Below are 18,901 nucleotides of genomic sequence, written 5' to 3' on the forward strand. Positions count from 1 at the left end.
TGATCGCCGAAGAATTGATGCTTTTGAATTTTGGTGCTGGAGGAGATTCTTGAGAGTCCCATGGACTGCAAGAAGATCAAACCTATCCATTCTGAAGGAAATCAGCTCCGAGTGCTCACTGGAAGGACAGATCCTGAAGCTGAGGCTCCGATACTTTGGCCACCTCATGAGAAGAGAAGACACCCTGGAATAGACCCTGATGTTGGGAAAGATTGAGGGCACAAGGAGAAGGGGACGACAGAGGACGAGATGGTTGGACAGTGTTCTCGAAGCCACCAACATGAGTCTGACCAAACTGTGGGAGGCAGTGGAAGACAGGAGTGCCTGGTGTGCTCTGGTCCATGGGGTCACGAAGAGTCAGACACGACTAAACGACTAAACAACAACAACATGGGGCAGTCAGGTGAAAAAGAGGGGAGGGTTACTACACCTTTAATAGTTGCAAGGAAGAGGGAATTTCCATTGGTTTAGCTCACATGGCAACTATTCTACACAACTTATTGAAGGTGCAGGAGTCCCCTTCTCTTTTCCACCTCATTGCCCTACCTGTGTGGTATAAGCTCTGGTGAGATACCTAGAAGCTGACCCATGGGCCATGGTTGCTCTTTTAGGAGCAGCTTTTAGGACTGGGGGATTCTTTGCTGAGGAGATTCCTGAGACAGTTTTTGAGAAGATTCAGGCTATGGGAATGTATCATGCTCCAGGTCCCCCAAAGCTTTTGCAACGTGCTCCACCTCCTCCTCCTTTGACGGTTCCAGGAGTTTTTCATCAGATATCAAGAAAGTGAGCCTCTCAATGAGATCTCCCGTATTGGATTCAGAACCCCTCCCCTGAAAATTGTGTGAGTGGGTGGAGAAATAAGAACTGTTTAATGTATTTTTAATCTCTTGTTGGAAGCCTCCGAGAGTGACTGGGGAAGCCCAGCCAGATGGGTGGGGTATAAGTTATAAATTATTATTAATATTATTAATATTATTTAATTCTGTGTTCTAAATACTCAGCGAATAATGAAATAACAACAGCATGCACAGGCCTGTCTCACACATCTCACCTTAAAGTGAATGTGGCTTACATTTTCCTTTCAGACTGAAGCTGGTTTGAGGCAAACCACATCAAACTGCAGTATTTTTCAAGAAACTACAGGCTAGCTCTGCATCATGAATAACATCTGTATGTGGATTCACGTGTAAGCATTGGGATTGCACAGAGTAAATGGTCATGTGTGCACAGCCTACATGCTAAGAGCACATGCTTTCCATGCAGAAGACCTCAGTTTCAATTCTTGGTATGGTATCACTGGGTAGACCGTGAGGCGAAAGACCTGCGCTGGAAACTCTGGAGAGCTGCTGCCAGTCAGAGAAGACACTACTGGGCTAAATGGACAAACAGTAACTTTGTTTAAGGCAGCTTCCTATGCCAACCACATAGGACAGGATTATTATCTTAAAGGCAGCTGCTTAGCAACTCAGAATAATCCATTTCTTCTGTAAAGGGTTCTGCTTTGCCATTTGAAAGGAGATCTTTGACTAGCAGCGGTGGATGTGGGTACTTCAAACATTTTGGTGGTGCTCTTTCAGATAAGCATTTAAAATCGTTTTCACAGGATCTCCAGACATCTTTGATACAGAATTAAGGCTGGCTATCTTTTGGAAGATCTTTTGCTGTTCGGTCTGCTAATGAATCGTGAACCAAACTGGCAGCCATCTAGAGTTTCCACTTCTGGTGTGACAAAAATCAAAGAGTAATTGGGAACTTAGAGAAGCCGTTAGATATTAAGAAACAACCTCAGAGGAAATGTCAAGGGTGTGTCTATATGGGTGTGCAGATGTTTGCAATACTTATAACTTTGTGGTATTCTATCAAACCCAAAGCTGCTAATATTTGTCAGAATGTTGTATGTCCCATTGAGAGAAGTGGGACTTACTACCAAATAAATACTAAATTTATTTCCCTTCCTCTGCTATATACACAAATATACACAAATTTTTCAATGTGATTCACATTGGTCTGTTTTCACTTATACTGGACCATGATGATGATGATGATGACGTCATGGCCATGACAGGTGAGGAATGTCCAGAATGAGGAATTAACTCTCTAATGTCAAAAGTACACTTTCAAATTAGGAAAGTTACGTCTCTCAGTCCTACGTCATAGAATCGTAGAGTTAGATAGGACTAAGCGGATCAACTAGTTCAATCTCCTGCAATGCAGGAATCTCTTGCCCAACATGGGACTTGAACCCACAACCCATGAGATTAAGAGTCTCATGATGTACCAACTGAGCTTTTCCTAGGTGAGCATCAAATGAGGCAGTTGCTGCAACAGGCAGGCCCTGCCCCCAACCAGGGGCGGAGAAGGGGGGTGGTGGGGGCAGTCCGGTCCAGCCGTCGTCACCGAGGGGGGTGACATTCGGCGTGCCGCCTGCCCGCGACTCCCAAGCCTACCCTGAGCAGTTGGGGGAAGGAGTAGAGCCGCACCACCTTGCAGGAGCCCTCCCCCTTTTCCCCTCCGTTTCGACAGCTCGGGGGAGGCTTGGGAGTTGCAGGCAGGCAGCGCCGTTACACACACACACACACACACACACACACACACACACACACACACACACACACTGCTCCTCCCCTTAGCTCTCAAAAGGAAGAGGGAAGGGAGGAAGGCTGCTGGCAAAGCGGCGTGGCTCCCTTCTCCCGCCCCCTAGGACACTCACCCTGCCCCCATGCCCCCCCCCCCGGGTGCACACCATGTGCAGCGCTCCAAGTGGTGGAGCAGCTAGCTTAGCTCCACCTCTGCCCCCAACCTCGACTTATGTATCTTCCCCACCTGAGCTGTGAGCAAGCAGGCGCAGCCACTCAGGGCTGTCTTAAGCAGGTCGGGCGCCCTGGCGCTGTGGTGCGCGGATCGCTCCGGTGCCCCCGCCCTGCCCCTTCCTGCGGCTGGTGGGCAGGCGCAGCGCGCAGCATGGTTTCTGCACGGCTTTGCCGTGTAGCGCCACCCAGCCTACCCCTAGAGCCGGCCCTGCAGCCACTGCCTGTGTGTAACTTTCTGCTCCTCCCATTTCAATCCTGTTATGGTCTTAGGAGTCAGTTGAGCAGGAGAAATGGGAGCAGAAGGAGGAGTATGGAAACCGTGACTCTATACTAGGCACCCCCAAACTTCGGCCCTCCAGATGTTTTGGACTACAATTCCCATCTTCCCCGACCACAGGTCCTGTTAGCTAGGGATCATGGGAGTTGTAGGCCAAAACATCTGGAGGGCCGCAGTTTGGGGATGCCTGCTCCACACCAACCTGTCCTACCTCTCATTCCTGCTGCACCAATTCTGCAGCTCTCCCTGCCTCTGACTCTGGTCTCCTGGTTGTTACAGGCTCCCCCAGATCACGGATCCCTTCTTCGTGGTCAGCCTCCAACCCCCCCTTCTCCCGGTGCCCACCCAGCAGAATCCAGCCACCACTCCTCAGTATCCAGCCAGTCCCTGACATATTAGTATTAGTATTATTTTGAAGAACCAAACAATAGTAAGATAATGTTCACATGAAGCTATCTAGAAGACTCTGTTAAACCCCGCTCTGAGCACAGATATAGAAGGGGGCGTATGGAGGAAGAGATGTGATTCTCACCCCTGGTTTTAAGTACAAATTGTGTCACACCTGGAAGCAATTAGAAGGAGACTTTACTAATTCAGAGCTAATTGCTCTTCTGTGGAAGCTCCACGACTTGAATGGCACTTCAGGCTGCAGTAAAAGTTTCTCACTACTGGAAATGGCACAAAAACATTTGACTTGCTTTGAATATTTTATTGGCTGGTGATTAAGTAATTTTGTCTACTGTTTCTGGGGGGGAATATGCGCTCAATTATGATGGGGAGATGTTTGCTCCTAATATTCAAAATAGAAGTGTCAACATTGCAACTAAAATAACAGTCCAATCAGGGTGTGTGTGTGTGTGTGTGTGTGTGTGTGTGTGTGTGTGTGTAAAGAAAGAAAACAGTTTTCCAGATATTTGTTAGGTTACAGCCATCCCTTATTCTGGCCGCAGGGGGCGGGGTGGGGGTAGATGAAACCCAACAAGATCTGGAGGTTCCCCACCCCAATGCAAAAGTAGTTTATCTCTCTTTGTCACTTTGCCACAGGAAAGCAGCAAAGCACATAACCAATGGTATCATTCTTTGTCACTGTCTATAATGTCAGCCTTTAGGTGCCAGGCAAAAATATTCATGTTTACACAGGCTTTGGGGTCTTAATTTCATATTAATGTAGTATGATTCTGACCTGCTTTGGCATGCCACCTTTTAGTGGAGTGGGGTAGGATTTGTACTTTTTATTCTTGTTGATGAATGAACACTTTTTATTATTATTCTGTTATGGATTTTGAATGTTCAATACATTGTTGTGTTTCTTAATGATGGGGGTGGAGACGTTCCTTCAGGTACACTGGGCCGAGGCTGTTTAGGGCTTTAAAGGTCAGCACCAACACTTTGAATTCTGCCCGGAAACGTACTAGGAGTCAATGTAGGTCTCTCAACCAGCAACTCCTGTCCAAGTACTCCTCATTCTGCCTTCTCTCTCCCTGCAGAATTGCAGTAGGGAGTGGGGATATGATCTGAGGCCTCTGTGCTCTAACCGCTACCCTTTACTAGGATTGAGGAGCCACCCACCCAAGCCCAGTGTGATCAGCTGATAAGCAGGAAGCTCTTCATATGCATTGCATACCCCCCCCCATCACTGAGTACAGTAATACTGAAAACTTCTGGCAGCCTCAAAAGCAACCCTTCTCCTCACAACTCAGAGAATTTCAGTGGCAGAACAGCATCTTCGCCGTAGAGTATCTCTTTGGAAAAACTTCTCCTCTCTTATTTGACGTTCCTGCTGGCATGTTGTCTATATCACCGATGCATTTGCAAATGATGTTTATTATTTCATAAAGCATGATGAGACTCTTCTGATACTTCAAAGCCAGCTGACAGTTTTGTTAGGGATAATCAAGAAACTTTTGGACAATTACGGCAAAGGGTTTGACAGCAAGAAAACGCACAAACCTTGTAACTGTAAAGTAGCACCAAAGTCAAAGAATCTTTGCTGAAAACAACTTGAATATTCATGTAATCCATCAGGGTTTCGTTCCACCCTCCTCTTTTTTAATGCTTCATGTGTCTTCTCCCTGCAAGCTCAAGAAAGCTTATATTTATCTGTATAATATGAAGCTGTTGTCTTCCTCCCCCCCCCCTTTGCTCCTCTTACAATCCTTGTAGCTCTGCAGAAATCTTCCATTTTAATTTCTCATCACCCCCTGGAGAAAATTTGGCAAAATGCTTCCCCGATTTCATTGGTTGCAAATTGAGTGGGGAATTTGAGGCCACTTTCATTCAGCCCCTCACTACATGCGTTGTTGATCCGATTCAATGACCCCAGTCTCTGACTGCACTATAAGACCACCTGCCTTGAGTTACAGTAGATTCCCCAGCAAGATAGGGCTTTGTTTTTGTTTTAATTTATTGTTATCTGGGCTTGGAATGTTCCATGGGCTGTCTGAAGAATGCAGTCACACCCTGTGTGGGTAGACGAAGATAACACTGGGTTGCAATCACAGTAAACACCTCCTGATAAGGTTCTCTGAGCTGCTAGAGAGCTCTGGAATGAGATAGAATGTACGGCTACATATTTCCATTGCTATCTGACCATATCTGCAGTATCGTTTCAATCTGACGGTTTCGGCTGATGTTAAATGGCTTCAGTTGAACCTCTACGAGTTTTCCACTTTGAAGTCCATGAGAACATAACCAAACAAAATGACGGAATTGCCAACACAGTAACACCTCAATTCTGTGAGGGGTTGAACCATAGAAATAAACACAGCAGATTTGTATTTGTGTTGGAGTAGGTCACAACTTTTCATTGATTAAAATAGTAAGTAAGTTCTGGCCCAGGCATTGGGCATGTATTGATAAGTAGGGTGGAGTTAACCATGAGTTGGGGAATCGTCTCTGGCATACACCAGGTATTGCGATCACAGACAGGCCACCATTCGGAGAGGTGTTATGCCCCCCCCCCACCGAGTGTGGACTCCTGGACAGAGACACCCTTCTTGAACCCCTTCAACAGACTGCCTGATCAGCTAAGGATCCAACCCAATGTCTTGTGTAGCCCTTTTGGATCACCTTTGTCCCTTATGTTAAGGCGATTCCGCGTTAGGCAGAGTAACTCTTGCATGCAGCAACATACCTCCTTCCGCAGTAATACTTGCGTGAAGAAACAGCACCCCAGGACTCAGCTATACAGCTGCAAGTAAAACATTTTAAATGTGTTGCAAAGTGCAATATACAAATATGACACTAGATGGCGAAAGCGAGCTATGCCAAATTCAATATATTTTTCAAAACTTGTTTTGAAAAAAAACCACACCATTTTCACAGCATTTTTTATATGTGTGTAGATTCCACCCCACACACTGCTGCAGCCATGCACCTTGCCCATGGTGAAAGAGATGTGGACAGCTTGGTGCGCTCTTTAACAGACTGCCTGATCAGCTAAGGATCCAACCCAATGTCTTATTCACCCATGTTGTGGCTATGAGGTAGGCAAAAACCTGTAGACCGGCCAATTCATCTGCAGGAAAAATAAGGCAACTGAATAAACCATAGCAAGTCCCTCACCCTGACCTACTCACTCGCCTTTGGGCAAGCCACTTACAGCCTTGGTGGCAATGTGGTCCCACAGCAGCCTCCCACGAAGGTAAGCTACCCAAGGCCGCTCTCTTAAATACTCTACAAAAATGCTAATGCAACACACTGGCTAATAGCTGTTAGTGAATATATAATTGGTTATGATGCCATTCAAAATATATGAATAAGACACTTCAAAATGATGTATATATCATACAACACATCTCACAAAATATGCAAGTAACAACGAGTCGTTATATATATCAGAGTCAAACAAAGAATCAAACAAATCAATGAATAATGAGGAACGCCAAGCCGTCTCTCAAATGAGGGTGTCTCACAAAAGTCTCAAAGGAAGACGTCCCTCCGAAGTCTCAAAAAGACAGTATATCCGGAATAGTTCAACTGTTTCAGAATAAAGTCTTCATCAGCGAATAATTATCAATGAAATATTCATACTAGTGGGGATCATGCTAGTGGATCAGTGCTCACTATCCCGGATATACTGTCCTTTTGAGACTTCTTTTGTGAGATGTGTTGTATGATATATACATCGTTTTGAAGTGGCTCATTTGTATATTTTGAATGACCTCATAACCAATTATATATTCGCTAACAGTTATTAGCCGGCGTGTTGCATTTGCAGTTTTGTAGGTTGTTACATTTTGCAACACTGGGGTTTGTGTTTGCCCTCTTAAATACAGCAGAGGTGGATCCGGTTAATCCCTCTCCACCAGTGACCAGATCGGCCCCTTCAAAGGGCCTTCCCACCAGGCCAGGGGAGCTGGAGGAGAAGGAACTGAGTGTCCCCCTACAGCCACGCAGGAAGAAGATGGCCTCCGGGACTGGGTTTCAGCCATGCTGTGCAGCAAACACCACTTCCCCTGACGCTGCACTGAGTACCCAGGAGGGCACAGCAGGGTGAGACCAATGCCACCCTGTTCACCCACCCAGGTCTCAGTAATGCAGACTTTACACTGCCATATGTCAAAGAAACCAGCAACCGTCACCAAGTACACCGGGGGGGGGGGCTCATCCCAGAGAAGCACACCTGGTACCAAAGACCCACAATTGGAGGATGCAATCGGCAGAACATGCCTGGCGCAGCCCACTGGCTCCATGCAAGGCAAAGCCAGCTCTACCCAGATCTCCCTTTCTCAAGATTCATCCATTGGACTTTGAAGAACTTGCATGCCAAGTACATCAGCTCCTGGGTAGATCAGCTCCCTGCCAAAAGCAAAGGGGTTTGCATTGGAAACAGCCCCAAAGGCAAGACATAGCTATGGAGGAACAATTGGGGGGCAATTGGCACTGGTTAAAAGTTGGTGTTCAGTATAACCCTTGCTGCTTTGGGGCAGGATCAGGTTAATATCAAAACTCCAACTTCTCTGGGCTGGGCAAGGTGTGGCAAACTATGGCCGGGGGGCACACATGCTGTGGCAGGAGCAATTTGATGAATCAGTCTTCAGAAATCATAGGCTATAGGAGAAGAACTGGTGGAGCTTTCCCTCTTGTCACTCAGGCACATTGCTCCTGGGTCTGTCATGATTCCAGAGAGGGCAATAGATCCACACATCTTGGAGAGGGTGCTTCACAGAGCTGAAACAAAGAAGGCTCTTGCAGTTCATAAATAATATTTAAAGCTCAAATTCTTTTGATGCTTTGTAGTCTCCTCGATAGCTTCGGTACACTTATGTACTGGTTCATTTCTTGACAATGATTTAGGCCAGAGGCAGGGAAACTGTTTTGGCTCGAGGGCCACATTCCCTCATTTACAACCTTCCAAGGGCCACATTCCAGTGGAGCACAGGGTCAGGATCAAAATTGAATTGAGTAATTAGTGTAACATTTACCACCCAGGCCATGCTGTATCAGAGTCCCTTTATAAACTATTGCTTTGTTCTCCCAGAATTCCCTCACATCAGGGATGGTGCCATTCCTTACTGGACACTGTGGGATGTGACTTGTGTACTTCAAAAGGAAGGGCATAAGCAGGCTCTCCTAGCCACCTCTTTCCATTACACAGCTTCCCCATACCTGGTGGCCTCCAGATATTTTGGACTACAACTCCCACCAGCCTCAGTCGGCATGCATTTGTCACCCTCCGGATATTCAGTGTGATCCTCTTCAGCAGGGACGCTGTTCTACTCACGTAGGTCTCCTGTAGGCCTATAGTTTAGAACCCTGGAAGACAGAGGTTCTCAATGGCATGGGGAACCTACAGAAATAGAGAAGGTTTCCCAATGCAAAAGTTCAACCTCCTGCGTGTGATAAGAGATAAAGACATGAGAGAGGGGCAGGACCCAGGCGTATGCTCTTCCCTCTCACTTGATTCAGTATTAGGGCATCTGCCCTGCATGCAGAAGGTCCCAGGTTCAATCCCCAGCACTGCTAGGGGTTTCAGACAGGAGAGTTCCTGTCTGAAACCCTGAAGACCTGCAGCCAGCCAGTGGAGACAATGCTGTGCTAGATGGAGCAGGAGGTTTGATTCAGAAGGCAGCTTTCCATGCTTTCCATGTTCCTTATCGTTCAAGGGGAGAATGTGTGAATAGGGCTAGTGATTTCCATTGAATGCCTGGCTCAGGGATGGGGAAGCTGTGGCCTTCCAGATAGCAATGCAGCTGGGACTCAACTCCCATCAGCCCCAGCTGCATTACCAGTGGTCAGCTGGGCAGCCACTGGTTCTCTGATCCCTGTCCTAGCTATTCACTCAGTGTGCCACCCATCTTCCCATCTGCTCCTGCAACTGATACTACTCTGAACAATCTTGTGCACCAGTTACCTCTCATGCAAGTGGCTCCCTACACAAATTCTTCAGGCAATGTCGTGTGGCAGAGTTATGTGCACTGGAGAGCTGAATATATCCATCCGGCCCCAGGCAGTGAATTTAACATTCACAAGGATTTCATGAGGTTGTGTGGACACAACTACAGAGAGCTCTATTGCTGTGCAATTGCTTGTGTCAATAGCGGCAATCATAGCTACTTTAAGGGGAATGCAGAATCTGAACAAGAGACAGGAATGAAAACCAGCTGAGCACATCCTTTGGGTCATCAGCTATGCTGATTGCCCCTCACATTGATTGATGTTCGACCCATAGACATGCTGTCAACTTGACATGCAAGAATTTCTCCTGGTTGATGTGCCCAGGGAGTGTTTCGTTTTATCACCAGCCTCGTGCCGTTGAGGGAGGGATTGGATAATAAGGATGTAAAAATCAAAGCCACTGATCTAATAAGACTTTTGTGCGGAATTAGTGGGAACAAATACTGACAGATTGCTAACATGTAACAGTGAAAATTACCGACATGATGAGACTCTTGCACCCTAACCAGCACCTCATGTTATCCCATTAACAAAACTGATGAGACAAAATTGCTAATAGGAGAAAACTTTCAGGTTGGATTATATCACTCCTGTATAGCATCCGTAATGGAGCGAAAGAAAGGAAAGGAATATGATGATTTAAAAAAAACATGATGGCCAAGCCTATCACCCAGGAGAAGCTGACATCATGTTTCAGTTCCAAAGCAACAAACATAGACTAAGGGCTGTTACTGTTTAATTAATTGGTTAATGAATCTCTCCCCTGCCTTTCAGACAAGGCTGACTGCCAAAGGGGCTTACAATTAAAGCCCACTCCAAGCCTACAGCTAGGGCATTCTCACAAACACCATCATGTGTTGAAAGCATGGGTGGCAAGATCACGTGTTGCACCTTACCTTGGACAATGGCGCGCACACACTTGCCATGGCCTGTGAAGGGGAACTGCTTGGTGGGCTGCTTGGTATGGCCACCAAACATATGACCAGCAGGATGTGTGGGCTCAGGGTGCATCAGTGACAGGAGGCGGGGCAAATGAGTGCAGCCTGGAAATTCTACACAAATGTTTTGTCAATGTGTACATTACATGTGTACAATGTGTACAAAGTACATTAAAAATATATTCAATAACATAAGGAGAGTGTTTTGCTGGATATCAGGGACTGGGGAGAGGAAGAATGGTGGAGACTGCCTCCCCATCCTGACCCTCCCATGGAGAAGGAAGAGGAAGACATTATAGATTTACGACAGGGGTTTGCGGGAGGTCACAGCTCAGAGGCAGATGAGGGGAAAAGTTGGGAAATCATGGGAGAGGGGGAGCAGGCGGAAGCGGAGCAGCAGCTGGCTGACACGGTGTCTTTAGAAAGCGTTCCAGACCCTCCATCTCCCAGAACCCGGTGAGCCTTAAAAGTAAGAGAGCAAAGAGCTCAAAGACAGAGGGCAAGAAGCAGCACCCATAGAAGTGATGAATGAGGAAGTGGGAGAGATGGGGAGGTGGAGATTCACTTGGGACAGCGCCATTATCCAATAGGCTGGGTTCTATAGCCTCTGTCTGTAAAGATTGAAATAAAAAAGGACTGCAAGAAACCTTTCCTTGTCTTTATACTTTCCTGGGCAACCAGCCGGGAGCCGCTGACAGCATCCTGCCCGTGGACTGTCTTGCCAGAGTGGTGCATGCTCTAGTTATCTCCCGCTTGGACTACTGCAATGCGCTCTACGTGGGGCTACATTTGAAGGTGACCTGGAAACTGCAATTAATCCAGAATGCGGCAGCTAGACTGGTGACTGGGACTGTCCACCGGGACCATATAACACCGGTCCTGAGAGATCTGCATTGGCTGCCAGTATGTTTCTGAGCACAATTCAAAGTGTTGGTGCTGACCTTTAAAGCCCTAAATGGCCTCAGTCCTGTATACCTGAAGGAGCGTCTCCACCCCCATCGTTCAGCCCGGACACTGAGATACAGCGCCAAGGGCCTTCTGGCGGTTCCCTCATTGCAGGAAGTGAGGTTACAGGGAACCAGACAGAGGGCCTTCTCGGTAGTGGCGCCCGCCCTGTTGAATGCCCTCCCATCAGATGTCAAGGAAATAAGCAGCTATCCTTTTTTAAAAAGACATCTGAAGGCAGCCCTGTTTAGGGAAGTTTTTAATATTTAATGCTGTATTATTTTCAAAAACTCGATTGGGAGCCACCCAGTGTAGCTGGGGAAACTCAGCCAGATGGGTGGGGTATAAAAATTATTATTATTATTATTATTATTATTATTATTATTATTATTATTATCTGTCCCCGGCCACGTGTTGCTGTGGCTCCGTCAGGGCCCCCATTTCCCAGGACAGACACATGATGTAACGACACCCCTCCCTCTGTTGCCCCAGCGAGTGACATCATATCCCCCCGCGTGATGTCACCATCCACTCCGAGCCCTCTCTCTCTCCTCGCATACCGTATGGACATGTTGGGGAGGGTCTGCCTGGTTCCCCTGGTGGATTCCGGTGGGCGAGGTGGCAGGCGGTCCAGCTGCAGGTCCTTAGCGAAGGTGGATATGTTGAGGGCGGCAGGGAGAGCCGAGGCGCCGGCATGGAGGATCCTGCCCCCGCTCTCCCAGAAGGAGCCGCCAGCCACCTGCTCCCAATACCCTCTGCTCACTCACGTCAGAATGACGCCACTGCATTCCCCGCGGCATCCTGGGAGGATGTACTATACCGTCTGCTGCTTTGACGTCCAACAGATGGCGCTATCTTTCCACAAAATCATGTTTTTATCTGCCACAGGTGTGACATCTATATAATCTAAGTATATGCAAACACTCGCATATTCACATGCAACGTTGTGTCAAAATTTCAAGGCAATCAGTCAAGCACTTTCGGAGATTTTTGGTTATGTGCAAACGGACATTTACATTTTTATTTATATAAATTATTATCCTGACACTGGATCAAGCCAAAGGTCCACCTCCTCCAGCGGCCAGTCTTCACAGTCAATAACCATCTGCCTACAAGTAGGACCTGTGGTGGCCAATAACATGGGTGGCTTCAAAAGCAAATTAGACAAATTAACGGTGGACAAGGCTGTCAGTGGCTACTAGCCAGGGTGACCATGTGCTACTTCCACTATCAGAAGCAGCATGCCTCTGAATGCCAGTTGCTAGGAATCACAAGTGTGGAGAGAGTGTGGTTGTGCTCAGGTCCCTGTGGGCTTCCCATGGGAATCTGGTTGGTGACTCAGAGAACAGGATGCTGGACTAGGTGGGCCCATTGGCCTGATCCAATAGACTCTTGTGTTGTTGTGTACTGCAAAGGAACACACATGTTAAGAGCATCTTTTTAAGGCATCCTAGAATAGGGACAGAAAATAAGGGGTGTCCCTGGAAACAAGGCTCATTGGGGCATATCCCATCACTCCTTATTTTGCCCATTGTATTCCATGTGCTTAATTTGTTGCTTGTACCAATGCAGGTGCTGGTTCAGCAACATCCCTCTCAAGGTGTTCATAAGACTGTGCAGCCCCAATGCAATGTCCTGGATTCCTTCCTCGCAAGTTTTGGCATACACAGACAAGCAGCCCCTTATATGGTAATTTCCTGAATCTCAGCTTGAACTCAGTTGTGTTGCAGGCTTTGGGGAGAAGAAAAGGCTTCCAAACCACTGAAAGCTGAAGTCATTGCTTTTCTGTGATGATGAATTATCACCCTCTGTCCAAGAAACATTGCATAAGCAAAGAATTTATTCTAGTCCTGCTAAATCCTCTCCAACGAATAAGTGTGAGAATTCCAGTTCGGAATCTCTCTGGGGACAAAGGCTTTGCTGCCACTGAGCCATCCTTTCAACTGTTCCCAGCAATACTGGCTGTTGATGGAGATCCAGCGTCTTCCCACATGACCAAAAGGGCACATCAGTAGAGCTGCCATTATTATCCTAGCAGAGATCCTGTGCCTTTAACAGCTTCTTCTTCTTATTTGGCAATCACTTATAGCTGAGTAAGATTGTCTTCCATAAACACAGTTTTAACAATGAGTCCATAGGTGACCCACACGTCCTTCCACAGTGGGGACATTGGTTCCCAGGCGGGAGTTGATCACAGTGTGGATTTGCCAAGCGTGCCTTCCTCTTAGCACATTTCTCTCTTGCGTTCTGAGCTTGAGTGTCTGCAAAATCCATGACACCTTTGGTAAAGGCTGTTCTCCAACTGGAGCGTTCACAGCCCAGTGTTTCCCAGTTGTCAGTGTTTATACTACATTTTTTTAGATTTGCCTTGAGACAATCTTTAAACCTCTTTTGTTGACCACCAGCATTACGCTTTCCATTTTAAAGTTCAAAATAGAGTAGTTGCTTTGGAAGACGATAATCAGGCATCTGCAAAACATGACCAGTCCAACAAAGTTGATGTTGAGGTCTCCAATCCACTTATTCCATTAGCGCAAGAATTTATGTTTGAGACATCAGAATTTTTCCCTTTCTCCTATCCACTTCTGTGTGCCCCACACCCTCCCCACATCTGCTGCAGAGGGTTGGGGGAGCCCTTATAACATACTTAAAGGGCCCTCCGGGTGAGGAGATGGAGAGAATGTTACATTGCAAAAGCAGAAATCCCTGTACTGATGCAATGTTCATGTAGCACTACTTTGGATACAACTCATAGAGTTGGAAGAGACCTCAAAGGTCTTCCACTCCATCCCCTCTCATGATGGAAGAAATTCACTGATATAGCACCTACCTCTAGCAGGTGGCCATCCAGCCCCTTTTTAATAACTTCTAACAAAGGAGAATTCACCACTTTGCCCACTGTGGCATCCCCTAGCCATTTCTGCCCGCCCTGCTGCTGCCCAGCCCCTCTGACATACAGACAGAATGGGAGGACCAAGAGAAGACTGTTTAGAGATCTCAGCAACATCTGAGCCTTCTTCAGATGTTCTTCTCCCCACAGGATGAGGAGGGAAAGCAAGGATAGGGCACCTAGAGCCACCTTCTCTGTGCATTGGAAGGTAAATGTCTGCTGCTGATGTGAACAGATACAGAGATGATACATTCAAATGACCACTGTCCAGTAAACAAACATGATGGCAGATCCTGGCAGACAATGCACAAGAGTTGGTGGCACTGGCAGGGACTCCATTCCCTACTGAACCTGTAAAATCCAAAACAGACAAACAGAGGTGTTTGCCAGTGAGCTCCGCCTCTTTCTCCCCCTCTCCCCCGGTTTTAAACTAGAATTTCTCATACTTGGGAAACGGATCTCAAAACATTGCGGGTCTGCAGGGAATTCTGGAAGTCTGCATATGTTACCATTTGGAAAGAAGAATGTTCTGTGACAACCAAAATTTATGGTATTGAAATGTGCTTTCTGTCAGGGCATGGCAGCAAACCACATGGAAATGGCTTACTCATTTGGTGCTCTCACTAGTTTACCATGAACTCCTTGTGCCCTTAGTGTGTGTGTGTGTGTGTGTGTGCGTGCTGGGGGGGGGGATGTTCTGTTTTAATTCTGGTGCAGCCAGGTCACTTCCTGGGAAATTGGAGAATAGGGGGTTTTGGCTTGGTTTCCTCCACCCACCCTGTCCTTGGATAATATGGTACATTTGCTAAGACCAACAGATGCAAATGAACAAACAGTGTATCTCTCTTTCTCTCTCTCTTTTCGTGGGAAAGAGAACAGCAGCTGTGAATTTTAAGAAACAGGCAGCTGAGCTGGGACAAAGGCAACAATCCTAACCTCACTTACCCAGAAGCAAGTCCCATTGACTTCAATAGGGATGGGATCTCCCTGTGGGGATGAATCCGTCCATTTCAGTTTCCCTCGGTTTCTCATATTGCCAATCTTAAATTCAACTCTCCACATTTCCATAGAAATTAGCATTTTTAGGGAGCAGGAAATAAATAAATAAAAATCTTCATGTAACTTAATCAGCATTTTAGCATTCATTTTTCCTAGTATACACATTTGTGTATGCAGTCTTGATTAATGCACATACTTTTGGAAGCAATTCCCCTAATATAAATTTTTTAATACATGTCGTTGGACTTTGTGTTTCTGTTCATGTGTCGGTTTTGTGAAGTGCTAATTCAGTAAACTGAATTTCTCCTCCACTCTTGATTCTGAGTAGATACAATTTAAGCCAGGCTCACAGAGGCTTGTGCAACCAAATTGACTTGTTGAGGAGGTGGTTCATGTGCAAGCATGTCATGTTGCCTATTTGTCTGGAAGAGTAGTATGTATTGTTCCTTTGTTAGTTTAAATACCTATCCTCTGCTAACCTCAAAGCCAGAGTGGTCTGTGGTACAAGCACATATTTATCAGAGCAGTGCTCTAATAAATAATCTGCTTTGTTAGTCACTGTAATAAATATATGTATTAGAGCTATACTGAAATTTCCCTGCATTTGTTTTCAAGCCATTTCTTGAGCAGGTGAGGAGGAAATGAAACATCCCTACAAAGTCTTTTGGTGAATGAAATGTCTCCAAGAGGTTCAAGAGGGGATTGTTACCTACTTTATTTAACTTTACAGAGTGGCCACAAGTTTTCCATTTTCTTCCTGTACATATTAAACTCTGCTGCTTCCTGCAAACTGCACTTTGGGAGAGATGCTAGATCGTGACACACAGTACTGTTCCCTAGGGCATTCTGGAAAGTTCCATACCTAGAGAGAGCAGCCACCCGTAGATGTCATGATGTTCCGGCAAAAGATCCAGAAGAACATTCTTATGCATGTGTAGAACAGTGATGGATAAAATAGCCCTCAACCCACCAGATGTTGATGAACTACAACTCCTAGCATCCCTGACCATTGACCATGCTGGCTGAGGCAGGATAGAAATTAGAGTACAGCAACATCTGGAGCATCACAGGTTCCCCATCCTTGTGTAGCCCTTTTGGTTGAGCAAAATCAAGCAGGTGTTCTTTGAAGGATGCAGAACCCTCTGAAGGTTGTAAACATTGACATAAGTTCACATGAAGAATTACATGACCGCCTTCAATGCATGGCAAACTCTGCACTCATTCACCTTGCTCACATTCCTATCATGTCAATTGGGTTGTGTGAACTAGCCCTAAGGCAAGTGAATGGCTTTTGTGACCAGCCTGAAGGATAAGAGCACTAGTTCAGATGTAGCAATCCCACCGGTGCAACAAACCATAGCTTAGCTTTATCTCAATGCTTTGTAGTTTGTTAAACCACAGTTTCCTGTGATATCCAAATTAGGAAACTGGTTTGAATGCTCTCTAAAAACCAGAATACTCATCTTGATTTTGATTCCAATTTACTATCCTGCTTTGTAGGAGCAAACCACAGTTTCCCAGTTCAGATGCCATGGGTACCTGTGGTGTAACAAACTAGGAAGCATTGAGTTAAGATCTGAGTGAGAGGGAATGAGCAAGCACCCAGGTGCCCAGTTTGCTCCTGATCCAAGAAGCTACAGTTTATTGGACAAAAGTCATTACATCAGAAGCAGGTCATAGTGCTTGATGTAATCTCTAGACCCTTTCATGCTCTTTAACCTCAAGTTGCATTAGGAGAACACACACAGTCATTCAGCCTCTCTTTTGTATTTTATACCCTCTGCACTAAAAAAATAAAAAATAAAAATGTAAAGGTCTTCTTGAACTCTTCCTTCTCCAAGTTTCTGTACAGTTCAGCTTTAGGCCCAATGAACAAAAAAACATGTGGCAGCTGTTCATTGTATTCGCCAGTAGTCAGTCAGGAAAGTAATTGGCCAAAGATTATTCTGTATAATTGAATGGCAGGGGCTTTGTATACCAAAGAGGGACGTGTCTTTGTCAGAAAAGTCTTTACAAAGTATCCAAGCTCCGGGTGTCACAGAGGACAAGTTTTTTAATCATGTTAAAATGATTTATTTAAACGTCAAGACGTGTCACCTCACTTCCTTTCATTTTTCAAACTGTTTGTGTTTTTTCTGGATGATAAATTTATCTTCAGACAGCCTCAATATGACTAATTAACTTTGAAATATAAGAACCAGATGTGTGAGCTGGAGAGCTTTCTGAACTCCTGCCAGACATTTTCCCCCTCCCTCCTTCCCTCTCCATTGCTTGCTCCTTCCCTTCCTGCTGGCTGAGCTGATCTCGCTAAGTAGACTACACTCTCTACTCTCATACGACGAAATCCACATCATCATACTTTAGCAACCCAAATGGATTTCTTTCCCTCTCTCGTTAGATTCGTTTTTAAAAAGAAAACACATTGAAAGTGACCGCAGTATGTTCAAGACACATCACTGTGGCCTACAAAGCAGGAAAGGGGTTGGCGTACGTACCTGCCGTAATGGTATTTAAAGCACGGCATGAGCCATTATAATGCGCTTGCCGCATTGAAGTAGCTGAAGCTACACAGTGACATCAAATGATGGGCTTTTAAAGGAAATCTTTCTGTGTGAAGCGTTCCTCCCCCTCCTCCATCTCTCTCTTTTGATGGCATGGCACAGCACAGCGAGGCAATCCGAGTTGCAATGGGAGCTCTCAATTAAACAAAACCTCCTGTAGACCAAGGGTAGGGGACTCTCACACCCAGGACTGAATCTGGTCATTGAGGCCACTCTATCTGGCACACAGGACTCTTTCCTGGCCACTCCCCCTCTCCTCAGACTACACCCCTCACTGTCCTTGATTCATACCATCCTCCAGTGTTTTTGCCTTGCTGGAATGTGTCCTTCAACTCTGAAAATGCTTCTTGCTTGTCTGAATGGAGGATAGTGTGGGGTTTGTGACTGCTTGGAAACTAATCTAGTATGCAAAGGTCACACACACACACACAGTGGCTAACGGTGCCACTTGGCTGCCCGGGGCGGCACCCCCTGGGGGCGGGGCGTCACTCCACAGCTCTCATGCGTCCTGACGTCACAACGCACGACGCGCTCGCCAGGAAGAGCCAGGACGGACTGCACATGTCCACACATGCCTGGGTTGGTGCTGCTGCTCTGCTCGGCAGACGTGCTCTGAAGCAGAACACGCTATGAAGCAGGTTGCCGGGTGGCGGCAGCGCTGGCAAACCGCAAGCAAGCCACAGAGAGGCTTGCTCTTGGTTTGCAGCCGCCGCCTAGCAACCCGCTCCGTAGCGCGCTCTGCTTCTTCCTGCTCGGGCGGAGGAGGCGAGGGGCGGCCCAGGGGCTGGGGGCGCTGACCACCCCACCCCCCCACCCCACGCTGCCCCGTGCTGCCCCAGCCAAAGTGGAGCTGGGGCGGCCTGCCCCCTTCGACCCTCCCTTGCTACACGGCTACACACACACACATCCACCATTAGCATGTGCCCCCCCCCGAATATTTCCCAGAAGGGAATGTGGCCCTCAAGCTGAAAAATGTCCCATCCCCCACATTGTGGGCTTGCCACTTTAAATCTGCACAATAGCTAGGGACGGACAAATCAGTCTATTTCTGGTTCATGACACTTTCACATGTGCAAGTCCAG

Source organism: Zootoca vivipara, chromosome 15 (genome assembly GCF_963506605.1).
Source record: "Zootoca vivipara chromosome 15, rZooViv1.1, whole genome shotgun sequence".
NCBI classification, from domain to species: domain Eukaryota; kingdom Metazoa; phylum Chordata; class Lepidosauria; order Squamata; family Lacertidae; genus Zootoca; species Zootoca vivipara.